Source organism: Pelmatolapia mariae, linkage group LG22, assembly GCF_036321145.2.
Source record: "Pelmatolapia mariae isolate MD_Pm_ZW linkage group LG22, Pm_UMD_F_2, whole genome shotgun sequence".
NCBI lineage: Eukaryota > Metazoa > Chordata > Actinopteri > Cichliformes > Cichlidae > Pelmatolapia > Pelmatolapia mariae.
The window spans coordinates 7,018,287-7,033,451 of record NC_086245.2 but is presented as its reverse complement, the minus strand read 5'-3'; the positions used below and the strand labels follow the sequence as shown (position 1 = coordinate 7,033,451).

At 38.8% G+C, this 15,165-nt stretch overlaps 1 long non-coding RNA gene across 1 annotated transcript; it reads right to left on the bottom strand.

Annotated features, from left to right (window-relative positions):
* Positions 1-10,407: 10,407 nt before the first annotated feature.
* LOC135933535 (uncharacterized) lies at positions 10,408-12,654 on the bottom strand. Its single transcript, XR_010573792.1, has 3 exons — positions 12,391-12,654; positions 11,976-12,052; positions 10,408-10,699 (listed from the first exon to the last, which is right to left on the bottom strand). It is a non-coding gene; the product is annotated as an uncharacterized LOC135933535 (long non-coding RNA).
* Positions 12,655-15,165: the final 2,511 nt, after the last annotated feature.

Here is a 15,165-nt window from a genome sequence, read left to right as displayed (position 1 = left end):
AGTGTCCTCGGCACGTGCACCAGGCCTCGAGAATAAAAAGAGCTCCGGCCCATCTGGCTTTTCTGAGAGGCGAAGAAAGGGGAAAGAGGGAGAGGCTGAGAGACATAGAAAGAAAGCAGGTAAGAGAGAGAGCGATAGAGATAGAGAAGGGGCTTCTGCACTGCTCAATAGACAGGATAATGTGTTAATAGTTTTAAGTCACTAATGGCATAAATGTAAAATGCAATGAGATGTCAGGTGCTCTTAAGTGAAAGGGTTGATGTTGGTGTCAGAGGCGAGCAGGTGAGGAAAACAAGAGAGCAAATGGGCGTCGAGGAGAACAAAAATGTTCAGAAAGAACAGAAAAAAACATATAAGAGTAAAAAAAAGAGTAAAAGATTTCTATTTGTGGAAACCATTCAGGCATATTTTAATATGGTGTCAAATTACGTGTGTGTGTATTCAGAAACTGTCGATAAGACATACTCACCTTTAATCCATACGTGTCCTTCAGAGGGTTTTTCTATAACTTCACAGTCTCTCTCTCTGTCTCTCTCTCTCTCACACACACACACACCAACCAACACACACACATCCCGTACTGCTCCTTCACTCAGCATCTTAGCTGTTTCCATGGCGACTGGAGTTGAGACTGCAACCAGCAAAGGGTGGGGCGGGGGGCACGTGCGTTTTTATGTGTGCTCTTGAGTGTGTGTTTGTGTCTGTTTGTGTGTGTGTGTGTGTGTGTGTGTGTGTGTGTGTGTGTGTGTGTGTGTGTGTGTGTGTGTGTGTAACAGCAGCAGCAGCAGCAGGTGATGAGGCTCAGCTCATGGCAGACAGTGCTTCAGCATCTGGGAAAGTGATTTCTCTCCCATCTAATAAAAGTTATATTAAGGTCATAGAGAAAGAAAAAAGAAACACACATTGTAACCATCATTAAAGCAGAAAACAGACCTCACAGCTGGAAAAAAAAGAAATAAAGAAATGACCTGGACAGAAGGTAGAGGCAAAGTCAGCAAAGGTGAAACAAGCTACTTTCCCCATCTCATCCTGCTTTTCCAACACTCAAGGCAAATCCTAAAGTTTACTCATTTTAATTTAAACTATTTAAGATACAAAATAAACATGTCCTGTAAATGTTAAGTTGTGCACTGACTCAATGAAATTATGGAAGAAATCATCCAAAGGCCCCTGACAAAGTTTTGTGATATGGGGCATTATAAATTAAACCGACTTGAGTAGAAGGATCATACATGGGCAAATGTTACAGTTCAGCCTGCGATGTCCTAAAAAGAAAACAACAAAACAAAAAAAATCAACAACAGGCAGAATCAAGCTGAGGAATCTCAAGCCAAGTCACTACAGTGAGTCTGTGCTGCTGTTTAATGCACTGTGTTCACCACTGACCTATACAGCAAACTGCTGCATGCTGGGGTGTTTCCTGATTTAAGTGTTGACTTGTTATACTAATAATACTTTTACTGCAATCATGTTCATGATTCAGTGTGGCCCTTTAAGTCATTGTGGCCCTCCCCCTTGTACACATTATAGATAACACTCCGTGAAGGGGACCCTGTGTAAATATGTCCCGATTTCTTTGTGGTGGAATTATTTTGAGAGAATGTTGTAATTCTTAGTGGGTCTTGTACTTTTCTTAAATAATTCCTGGGTGGTTTTAATGCCTTTGCAAGATCCAGCAGCTCAGTAGGAAGTGAAGTGAGAGGAGTAACATGCGGCAGAGGGCCACAGCTGCAGAGCTACGTTACAACCCTGACCCCTCCGCCATCAGGGTTCACCCAACGCTGAAAAGGCCTTTATCACTGCAGACGTTTAACCTAACAGCTAGAAAAATAGAACTGTTACAAATAATATTAACAGCGTCCTTTAGATTGCCTTAACAGTGCAACAAGAAATTCAGCCACCACTAATTTACTGTTAATAACTCCACTTACGGTGTTATTTAAAATATCATTGTAAAATAGGCCCAAGTGCAACAAACACTTTCTGCCAGTGACCTTGGGGAACACAGCACGAGAGCAGCCAAGCAGTGTTTAAATTAAATCGTAATGATCTGTGAATAAGCGATAATTAACAAGGGTACAGTGATGGAAATAAGGACACACAAACCAGTTCATTTTCTCCTGCATTAGTAACCAATGTCACAAGTTTATTTATGTCGCTTAAGACAAATGAACTAAAGAATATTTACACATTCATCTGCTAACACTGCTAACATCAAGGCTAGTGCTCGTTTTCATTAGACAGCAGCATTTAAAAACCAGCAAGTTATATTTAAGATGGATAAGCGTACACTGAAAAATTTGACTAAATAAAGAAACATTTTGCAGACTCGATGCTTGGAGGCTTGTCAGCATCTTTTGGGGAAACTGGAGGCTTCTGTGTGAACAGCTGATTAACCCTTCCAAGTCATCTTTGGTAAGTACCTTAACCCTAAGCCTAAACCTCAACCCTGTCAAAATATGTGATTTTTGGCTTTTGAAATTTCTTCTACCAAGTCCTGGAAGTCAGGAGTCATATAAAATAATTTTCATCATCAATATAAAATACATCAAAACTACTTTTCCCCAACATGTAGCTTTTTGGTTAAAATTCATAAACCGTCTGTTGTAACACAAGAATTTTCCAAAACTGTAAGTGTGCTCTAATCAAATTTAAATAAAAGCAAATCATATTATTTGGACAATTTTATGTCATTTTGCGCAAATCATATAACATGTTATGATTTGGTCACCTTACTCAGGAGGCTATAACGTGAAAAGCATAAAGATTACTTAAGTCACATGTGAGACTATTTCTGCCTTCTGCCCCGAGGCCATGAAAGTTTCAAAACTCTCTCCTCCCACTACCCATTCTGTGGGCAGAAACTTCCCGTCATGAGCGCTTCGACGTCAACAAGGAAATAGTGTTCGAGAAAGCTTAACAAAACACGAAGCTTCAACAAGTCTCAGCAGAAACTTCACAGAAACAAATAAACAAACACAAAAACTGCGTTAAAAGATCTACAGTCGAAAATAATCTGCAGGACCACATGGCGGATACGGAGATCTTACTCAGGGAGGAAGGATCTCCAAGGGTCGCCCAGCTTTCCAACCTGAGGTCTGTAAACACGTTTATGCGGTTTGTCTGTCGGTTCGTTTGAAAAGATTTCTGAGATTTGTTTAGAGCTACTTGGTGAGCTTACCTCCAGATAAACTGTGGCGCTACATAATCGCTGGCTTTTGACAAATACGCAACCTTTTCTTAAAAACTTTTGGAAATTGTTTCATGTGCAGTCCTTCAAAATTAAAAGCACCACGACCAATAATAATACGAATACTACTAATAATAATCAGATTGCGTTGATTGCGTTCAAAAATCAGTGGTGAAAGCTGTGTTTTTTTCCATCTACCCGTAGGCCGTTGTTTGGACGGCTGGAGGGCTTCGAGCGCCACCGTGTGCTCAGATGGCTGAACTGCTGCCCTCAGCCGCCTGACTTCAGAGTTCCCAAAGCAGCCAGATCACCTGACGACTCATTCAACCGCATCTTGCGGATCTTCTTCCTTCTCCTCATCATCTTAAAGTAAATTGATTTTGCAATTATTCACTAGGGCAGGGAGACACGAGGGCCTCACAAAAAAACAAAAAAAACAAAAAAAAACCAAACAAACAGATATTTTCCAAAATTATTTGGAGAGTAGATTAAAATGAAAGGAAATTATGAAAGCAACAGATACACATCCTCCAGATCAGTGATCAATCAGTCTGACATATTATAAATGAATCAACTAGTTGTTTTGTGACATATTTGCAGAACTGAACAATAGTTGATCAAATTGGTGCAGATTTTTTTGGAACTAGAAAGAAAGAAAGAAAGTGTACTTTATTGAGCCCCGTGGGGAAATTCCTCTCTGCATTTAACCCATTCACTCAGTGAAGCAGTGAAGCAACTATTCTCATCAGTTAAGTCACTGATCATTCAGTTTGCTTATTTTAATCTACAGTAAAGTATAATTTCACAGAATAAATCACTCACAGAGGGAAACTAAATTTGCAGCATGTAGTCAAACCTGAATTATAATGTGTTATACTTACTTGTACTTGCCTATATTTACCTACTAAGTGTATCTGATTTCTTTCTGCCTTCTGCCCTAAACAGGATATGTGAATATTTCCTGATATATAGCCGGTTTTATGAAATATGGATGATTTATCTGCTTTGCTGGGGTGGAGTCATGGTGCTAGTGATGCTCGGTGAGTAATGTTTAAACCTGGATTCATATTCATTCCTTGCCTCGAAGTTTTCTTACATGCACACATGGCAAACATGGCAAACATCAGCAGCGGTGCTGAAATGTGCCGGAAATCAGTCACACATGTAGTCGTCCAAGCTGCACGGGGACTGTTTGATAACCCTGCAGTGGTAGTGCAGGGTATGGGAGGAGAAAGGGCTGAGGGTCCGCAGTGCTGAGAGATTGGCTTTGCACGGACGCCTTGTGACTTTAAGATCCTATTTGGTCCACTGGCTTAAAATCTAAAAAAAGGAAATCTCACTACTAAGGTGCTTTTGACCAGATAAGTCAAGCTGGATCTGAATTTGTATTCTGAACCACAGCTTGGCAACACTGTCACTTCTTTTAACGCTCGAGCATCCATCGTTGTATTTAACTGACTTTAGGGCCGAGAAGTGGCACGCACACAGCTTGGACACAGTATCATAAAACCACGTGTATGATCTTATCAAATCCAAGATTTCAAAAATGAATTCAGCCTTCTTTTCTTGTTGAAAATCTGACGACTAGTGTGACGTTTGTTGTTCTGTGCCACCATTCTGCATAAATTGGCCCATGTTTATATAAAAATTATGACGTGCAGCTTGAAAATGTCCTCAATAATTATGGAAAAATGTAGGAATTTATTTAGGAATGAATTCTGAAGTTTTTTGTTTTAACACAGAGGTTTTGTATTTGATTACATGGCTCTGTATGAACACAGTTTGGCTCAGTTTTACCTTTGCTGGCATGCTGATGTCGGATTCTGTCTTTTTGTGTACACTGTAGTCACTGTGGCTGTTTGCATCGTGAAAAAGAAAATGAAGAAGACAGAATTCACGCCGCCGAGGAAGGAGGAAGTGAAAACAATCTCTGGTCTCATCCAGCAGGTGTAATTAAAGACTGAGTAACTCTAAAGGCTCGCTCTGTCATGAAAACAGGACTAGAGCGGGTTAATATGTGACAGTGCTAAAAGCTGTCGCACTTCTTCTTTTAGGAAATGGCAGAAACATAAGCTCAAAACTGATAACAGCCTGGAATGTGCACTTCTGGATTCATAGGGTAGGAACATGAGCTGTTAAAAAACAAAAAAATCCACCCAAAATAATTGTCTAACCTTTTTTAATATAATGGATATAAGGAGGATTGTTAAAGTGTTAAACTTGAATGAAATGAAGATGATGCATGCATAAGAAATAAACACTTTTAACAACACCAGATAAAAAGTCAAAGATAACAGTTAAATAACTCTCCAAACGTGGTGATTAAATTCCCTCTGCAGCAGTATTTTAACGTGAGCCAAAGGAGCCGTGAACGTACGAGGAGAAACGTGATGAAAATAAAAATCTCACGTCAGGCCTCTATTTCTGTTTTATTGAGAAATTTCGATTTTTTTAAATGTAAAGCTGCTTATGTTGTTCTTAATGTACGCTGAGCCACATCAGCTGTATTTGTTTAAACAACATATGTGTGTTGGCTGATTTATGGGTGTGCTGTTACACTAAAAAATGAAGTGTGTGGGGGTTATTTTAATCTAGATTCACACTTCTGCTGGACTGAGCAAATCTTTTTCATTTAAGTTGATTTTTCTAAAAAAAATAAAGCGCACCTGAACCGAGCCAATGTGTTACAGCTTCATATATTGTTGCGGCGACAAAACAAGCGCGCACGGGCCGAGGAAGAAGACAGACACCGATGGAGGGGGAGAGAAAGAGACAGCGACCACATACAACACCATTCATTATTAACACACCCAATACAGCTGGACTGGACACCTCCGTCTCCCCCTCCCTTCCTATTAACACAAACACACATACATACAACTGCAGAACGAGAGCCCTCCAGGACCCACACCCTGACCCTGCGACCTAGGCGCCATGGCAACCCTCTGACCCATCCCTCTGTTGCTGTGGTAACAACCTTGGAGCATGTCTGACCATTGCCTCCCCTCCACCCCAAAACATCCAACACACACACACATATATACTTGCACACACGCTCTCCCTATAGCCCTACAGCCGCCCCCTCCTCCTGCTCCACGCCGAGCCGAGGCAAACCGATCGATATTCTATCACACAGAACAGTGGAGCGAGAGAGAGGAGGCCACGGGCCAGCCAGATTACTGGGAGGAGGGGGAGGGATGGGGGGAGGATGGAGGGGTTAGTGGTTGACAAAAAGAGAGCCCTGTGTGTATGTGTGTGTGTCTCAGAGTCAGAGGAAACGAAAAGGGTTTTAGGGAAGGTAGGAGATGTGTGTATTGGGGACGTGTGCAAAAAGGGATTTTAGCGTGTGGGTGTAATCGGGTAGGAGATTGAGAGATGGTGTGTGCGTGTGCGATTTGGAAGAAAGAGGTAGAGAGAGAGAGAGTGTGTGTGTGTGTGCGTGTGTTGGGTTGAGAGAATAAGTGGGTAGAAGATTGAGAGAGGGTGTGTGTGTATGCCAGAGGAAAGGCATTTCGGTGTGGCTGTTATGGGGGATAAGAAAGGGATGTGTGTGTGTGTGTGTCGTAATGAGTGGAGCTGCACTGCTATAAGGCATCTCCTCTCTTTTATATTCTAACAGATGTTTGTTAGTGTATTCCTGGTTGTGTGTGTGTCTGTATGAATAGAATACTTTCATTCAAGTGTCACACACCTGAGGGTGCTCAGCCCTCATGGGCTTCTAAGACTTTACTCACATAAAGAGGCAGGAGGAGATAAAGAGAAAGCAAACACAACGCACAATATCCATACCCATGTTTTAAAATTTTCTACATGGCACTTTTATATTTGAGTATTTTACAAAATCTGAGCTGAAGTCAAATGTCGCGTGTGGAAAGAATTAATCGGCGTTCATCTGTTATCAGTTTAATATGAATATTTGAAAATGGGTGGTGCAGCGTTTGGCATTGTTGCCACACAGCAAGACGGTTTTGGGTCCAAACCTCCTGGTCAGCCCAGTGTTCTGGTGTCTGTGTGTTTTTCATCCACAGTGGTGAATCTAGACTGGCTGTAGGCGTGAATGTCAGAGTGTATGGCCATCTATCTCTCTCTGGTCACCTGTCCATGGTGCTTCATGCCTTTTGCTCTTTGTCACCTTGGAGAGGGTCCAGCCTCCCTACAACCTAAAGTTAGATAAACCATTAAAAAACGGGTGGATATCTGTGCGTTGTGTTGCATTGGTATATATTCAAGAGAGCAAACTAACCAGCTAGAATGTACCCTTTAGGAATATTGGGCTACTTTGTACCTCAGTAGGAGAATGATTCACCAGCCCAGTACTCACCCATTTCCAGGATGCAAAATATCATCATCTTGTTTCAGCACAGATGTTATAAATGTCCATCGGATGGTATCACAGAAGGTTTTGACTGATGACATGTTGGTTTTTTCCATCACTTTTCTAGACATAACTATATTTGCATTAAAACATGAGGTGCTAAGTTATCAGCTAACCCTAACAATCTGGTTAACAATCTGATCTCCATAACAATATCAGCTGATTAGTGTCAACTGCTAGAAAAACAAAAATAAATAACACTTACCAAAACTGAAGCACAAGCATCTTGGATGCTCTGAATCACACAATAGGCAATATTTTTGTCAATTAGAGGCCAATGCTAAACAATGTCCAAAAACACTGATAGCACAAATATGGTGACGAAGTTCAGTTCAGTGACTCAAGTTAGGGGAACTTATGCCTAGCCGACACAGAGTGGTTCCAGCTTACTGAATGGTGAGACTGTTAATGCCCCTAACTCGAGTATTATATATATGTTTAAAAAATATCACTGTTTGTAGAGTTTTTTTTATGGCTGTAAAGTTGGGCATTTTAACATGGAAGTATAGGGACCGGTGCTTTTGGAGTGAGCCTCAAGTGGCCACTACAGGAACTGCAGTTTTTGGACCTGACATACTGGCTTCATTTTTCTGTGCTGGAAGTTTCTGTTTGGCTACAAAACCCCCCTGTTGCAAGGTTAAATTACAAAAAAAGGGGCATCTGAAATGATGGATGAGTATGCACTGTGTGGCAAAGATATCTACTGAAGTTAGCATGCTAAGCAGCTAGCACCAACCCCTACCCTTGTGTGTAGAACAGTTCCATTTCTAAGAAACTAACTACCACTGTTTTGTCAGAGCTGCTTGAGTCACACAGATACATGCAAGGCATCTTTCCATTTGCTCCATGACAACTATGCAATTGCTATTACACCCTCACCTACACAGCTCTCCACAGGACTGAGAGATGGGACTGACACTTTTCTGGATTTATAAGAGTTTGGAAACTCAGGAAGAATTTTGAGCTTGAGGCTTGAGTACAGTAATGATCATGATAGAGACTATATGATGATATTGAGACATTTCTTATTAAGCGAAAAGACAGAACTCATTTAATCTCAGCCTTTTATTCTCTCCTATATACTCTCAGTAGCAACACATTGAGTGCTATTCATAAATGGGAGAGAGATCTTAATAATCAATATACCGAAGAGGAGTGGAAAGGAGCCATTAACATGGGTAGTTCCACTTTTACTTGCAACCGCTTGCGAGAAACCCAATACAAAATCATACATCGCCTTTACATAGCTCCTAATGTCTTGCATAAGATTGCACCTCATATTTCCCATTTTTGTAGTAAATGTCAAACAGAAACTGGTACTTTTTTTCATTACTTTTGCACTGTAAAATATAACTTGTTGTTTCAACTTAAAAATATGAGGTAAAGGGCTGCCTTAAAATTTTAAGTTAAGTCAAGAAATAGAGTTTGTTCTTATAACACAACCAATTGTTATCTTAATGAAAAATCACATGTTGTCTAAACTTTCATCTTAGTTTAGTTGACTGAGATTTATTAGTCAGTTCAACTCCTTTAATTGTCATCTTTACTTGGGAAAACCCTTTCAGCTAAATTAAAATAATCTATTGTTTAAACTCTTGTCCTAGTTCAGTTGACTTGGGTTTTTTAGTTAATTCAAATACTTTAGTAGTTCTTTTAACTTAGGAATCTATTTTAGCTTAACTAACATAATCTGTTAGCTAAGTTGATTTAAGTTTATTAATTAACTGAGCTCCTTAAGGTAGCTGAGTGAACTTGTAAATCAGTTTCATTTTAATTATCAGAGTTGATTGACTGGATGTAAAGAAAAATGTGTATTAAACATCTTAAGTTTTGTTTTTTTTTTTTTTTGGCTTTCTAACATCCATTTCAGCAAAACTACCTGTTAGGTTTATCTTAGATCTCAGGTTTAAATATCTACATTCCTTTAAATTAATTTTCTGTTGTTTACAGAAAAAAAATAAAACCCCACAGATTCCATTAAAGTCTATCTGATCATTTCATACAGAAAGTTTGTTTTAAGAACATGACAAGACAATTACTCATGAGCACCCAACATTCACCATTTATTGTGCCATCTTAGTCATCTGAGAAACAGAAAAATCAGTGACGTAGCTCATCAGGCTCACAATCCATCAAAACTCAAAGGCTGCTCCCTGTGAAACAATAAATTTGAACTTGGTCTTGAGCCCAGTTTGGGTGAAGATGAAATTCTGACCAATACTCTAGGAGCAGTAGTGATTCTTGTGAAGTAACAACATAAAGTCTGCATTAATGTAATGTATCAACGGGACACTTGCTATTTTAGAAAAGTTATTCTTTACATTTACAAAATTTTTAAACTTCATTGTGCTCAGTCACACCTGTTAGCATAAAACTTGAAATATTAAAATAGTACAAAACCTTTGATAAGTGACAGTAAAGATCAGTTTATAATAACTAAGACATCAAACTCTTGTATTTGTCTTCGTTTACAATTGCAACAAATTCCACAGAACCAATATCTCTGAAAATGAGTGTCTCTGAAAATGAGTGCATGCTTCTGAAACATTTGATAATATGGATATTTCAGAAACATTAGTTTGAGTCTGCTCAATTGCAAAACAAAGGAAAAACTACTGACTTGCATGAGATAAGCATCTGCAAAGTCCACCATTATATTGTTGTTCACATAAGTTTCTTAAACCATGAACAAATGAGTAATTGTCTAATCTGGAATGTAAAGTGTAGTCATTTAGTGACATACAAAAGTGAGAATGAGAACTTGCAAGAATAAAAAAACAAACAGTAAAATAAAAACTGTCCTTAACACTAAGGATCATACAATTACAGTTCTGCATGGCTTTCTGCAAGAGTCTGTTTCTTAGACCATGCACTAGTGAGATGCACTGCCTTCCACCAATGTTCATTAGGATGTTCTGAATGACTTCAAAGATGTCCTTAAGTTCCTTTGGATAGTCTATGTTGAAGGCAAAAAGAAGGCCCATCAGCATGGAAATGGCACTTGAGACATCCCTCAGATTAGACAGGATTACTGCCGCCTCAAGGACAACCAACACATCGATGATGTCTTCTTCTTTCACCATCGCAATGCCAACTTTCATCCTCTTAGAAAACGTGTCTTCAATACCTGTCGGCTATAAAAGGGTTCAAAGACAAAAAAAAAAAAAAAATTACACAATTACAATTACACAATATCCCGTGTGCTTAACAATTCATGTCTTTCCAAAGAAGAGCCATACTGATGCTTTGGATGATGGTGATTGGCTTTGGGTAACACTTATTAGTTGTTAAAGTTTTTTCAGAATGAGATATGCACCCCCATGTTACAAATCCATTTCTTGCTTTAAACAAAGACCATGTTCATAAATAACTGAGCATGTCTTCAATTGCAGAATTCAAACAAAATTTTCAATTTAAATGGTAAATGGCCTGTATTTGTATAGTGCTTTACTAGTCCCCTAAGGACTCCAAAGTGCTTTACACATTCAGTCATTCACACACATGGGTGGATGACTGAATCGTGACTCAAGAGTTGACAGTTCGTCTTATAATTGGAAGGTTGCCGGTTCGAGCCCTGGCTCCGACAGTTTCAGTCGTTGTGTCCTTGGGCAAGACATTTCACCTGTTGCCTACTGGTGGTGGTCAGAGGGCCCGGTGGTGCCAGTGTCCGGCAGCCTCGCCTCTGTCAGTGCGCCCCAGGGTGGCTGTGGCTACAATGTAGCTGCCATCACCAGTGTGTGAATTTAAATCTACTTATGCTAAATATTGGCTGTGCTCTAAACCAAATCTGGCTGAGAATACATGAAATGTGCAAACTGCAGCTACACTACAGGATCAGATTATGGCTCCATAGACAATGCTTCTTTAATCAGTTTATTGATTAAAGTTTATTTTTTCCCCCTATATTAACAGCATGAAAAAAGAGCATATAGACATGGCTGAACAGGTTGCATAATTGGCACTGAATATCAACATCCACCTTTACCCAGCTGCCCAATGACTCTCGGCCAGTAACCTTTAATTGCTTACCCAGTCTACACAGTCTCTTTTCCAGGGTCCAGGACATTTCACCAAAGTATTGCCCCCCACAGCTGTAGCAGCCACTGCAGCCCCTTAAATATCCTAATATCTCTGCCATTACAATATACAATGTGAGAAATCAAACGTAAAGCTGAAGTGAACAGTACAGCAGCGAAATGTCAAAGACCCTGGTGAAGACATGAATAAACACAAGACACTAATAATATCAATGCTAGCTTGCCAGTTAGTTTCTCTGAAACCCAGACCAAATCCAGTGTCAAAGATCTTGTAATAATACATTTGGTGAGGAAAAAGTACACATGTACTTTTTAATTTAAAATCCACTGTGGTGCTGTCATTATTAAATTTACTAAAAGAAACAATGCTAACCTTCACAGTCTTGAAAGTGTGTGAGGGATCTTCCTTTAGAAAATGAGGTCCTCTGTCCTCTTCCTTTGTGTAGGGCTCTGGTCAAAGAAGTCAAAAAGAAAACAAAAACACTTTTTAAACAGTGTTTATGAAGCATGTAGACAGCTCCAAATTCACAGCTTTTTGATGCATAATTCCATCAATATATGATTATCATTGGAGATTTTGAATCAGGCTTATCAGGACATTCAAGTAGAATATGATATCCAACCTACCACCAATATACATAGATTCTGTAAAAGTTACCACACTAAATGTCCAGTTGTGAAATATGATGACAGACTTTACTTATCAGCTTTCTTTCAATGAGTTCATCAGTTGAACTGGATAACCTAAAACTTAAACAAAGGATTAGATTTCGCAGTTGAACACTTACATCATCTCCGAAGCATCTTATGAGCCTAGTTAGCCTTTCTATGCCGCTCTTGATTTTGTACAGCTCCACGAACCTCTCCATAATGGTCAAGCACAGCAAAAAGGAACCCTTTCAGGTCAACAGATGTAAGACGGGCAAATTCTGCTTCAACCTGAGCAACAGAAGAAGAGGGGTGGAGAGTACAGGCAGAATTAAAAAAAGATTCTTTGAGACCCAAATTTAAGCAAACAGTCATCTGAGGCCCATTAGAGAAAACACAAACACACAAAAGCAAACAAACAAAAAGATGCACTTTACCTGCCGTTCAGCAAACAAGGAAGTTCAGAGAACAATAAGCTCTGTCTTGAAATCTTTTAAAGTAGAATGATTGTGAAAATGACTTATGTGATGTAAAACTTTAGTAAACGTGCGATTAAAAGAACACTGAGTAAAAGGACAAGTAACAATTTCCTTATTCCTCAGATGTTTACCTTGATGAGCAATACTGTTTTAGTCCAACTGCCTCATTAAAGTTACACAACAGGCTTTTTACATTAAAGCCAGCAAGTCCATTACATACTCCCTTTTTAGATCTGAAATACTGTGCAGATTCTGTGTATATGTAGTGGACAGCAATTTACCCCAAAGAGCGCAAAGTTTGCAAGTCCACCTCATTTAAATGACAAAGACAGATGTGATCATCTAGACCTGTGAAAATAAATTAATGACAAACTTGCAGTTATGGATGTTATTACAACCACAAGAACCTAAACAGTCTGCTCCATTGCTTTTGTTAATGAATCATTTGTTGGTAACACGTCTGAATATTTAGTTTATGCCACCTGCATGTGATCATCAATAGTGCCATATTACTTCTTAAGAAGTACCCTGACACTACAATCTTTATATCATTTGTTCTACAGAGCTATTAAATTACAATATAATCTGAGGTGTTTCCAGTATGACAAAATGCACAAATTGTAACTTACCATTTGACTCCACTGACAAAAATAAATCCCCAGCATCAAGTTTGGCTTCACAGACCTAAAATAAGTAAAATAAAAATATATGTTATAATTATATTGTTTTCGCCATTTATTCATGTTTGCTAATTTTCTGACATATAAACAATGTTAGTTTTGTTACAATACAGAGAATGCAGTTTAATTAAAAGGTAAATTATTCAAAAAAAAAAAAACTTCTGCAGTATACCATGCCAAAAATCAGTGTCTCTGATGCCAATTATTTTATCACTACAGCTCGTTTAGTATGGAAACTCACACAATCTAGTCATACTGATCACAAGAGTTCAAAAATAAGTTAAAATGGTGAGCTGTTGTTAAGCATAAAGCATTTCAGGGTAACAAATAACTGCACAATATAATTAAAGCAAAAAATAAGCACACTGGAGGACTATCTGATAAAAACTAATATAATGCTGGTTTGTAGACCATATTTTGTCTCAGTCCTCAGTGCACTCTTGCAGCTTAGCATGCAGCAGTTAATAACACCTTAAGTGATTACATAGGGATAAACAGATGAAAACAAGCATCCGAGTCCTGCCAAAAAGTTCTTTTTGAACCCAGCCAGTTATTGGAAATATTGCCAAAATGAACTTCCACCAAAATACAACAGCCTGTGAACTTGAAAGAAATTTACAAGTACAGAGACAATATGAAATAAGCTTTATTAATTAGCTGAGTTAGCTTGCTAATATCGCAACAGGGTGAGTGCACAACCTTAAAGCTAGCGGCACAATACTTGTGATTTGGTCAGTGCCACATTAAACCCATAAAAAAGGCCATATGTCAGTTTATTAGGTCAAGTTTGGTCATGACACACAAGCTGGACCTTGTCGGCTAAAGTTACATTAGCTAAAGCAAACATTTCGGTAAAAGAGAAAAACACACGTCATGCCATAAATTCAAAACATGTTCCAACTTTTGTAGCTCTCTTTCCTTATAGTTATAACCAATGTTACTCACCTTGAAAGCATATTCCAAAGAAGACGATTAGAAAACGTCCAAGTAAAGTGAGCATGTCGTTAACCGCCAATTCCCCATGATGCACCTCGGTAGCAGTCACGTGAGGCAGTTTTGAATCCTGCTGTGCTCAACTTACCCGCATTGTCAAGTTCACATAAGTTTCTGATTTAGCTGGACATGAGTTTTCAAGTTAGCTTTTTTTGGTGTAATTGGGACGTTTTTAACTTGTAATTCTATGTTATAACAACAACTTCAGTCATCTATCGTCAAACTGATATAGAATAATATGTTGAAATAACAAACAGCTAGAATTACATTTTACAGTGTGGGAATGTAAATTAATCAAAAGATTTTGGAGCTCCATATCTCAAGAACTAAGTAATATTTTTAACAATCTGCATCAAAGGGACCCCGGGTATTTTCTTCTTGGCCTACCCTCAAAAGAAGTAACATTAAATCACTCGCAGCGCAAATTATGTGACAAACTCTTGCTGGTAGCTAGGAAATGTATTCTTATTAATTGGGTTAAGGATAAAACTCCCTCTGTGAATTTGTGGTACAGAGAATTATTTAAAGTTATTCCTCACGAAAGAACTGCTGCTATTTTAGGAGGAAATGAGGGTCTCTTTCTCAATGTTTGGTCCCCTTTGCTTTCTTATTTGCCAAATGATTTGTCCCAACTGTTGAGGGGGGGTGGTTGTGATTAAGATGTTCTCAGTTAAATAGGAAGTAAGCGTAAAGGACAACAATTCACTCTCGGAGTTTATCTTTTTCTCTTTCTAAATCTGTGGGTAAATGAGCGAAAATATGT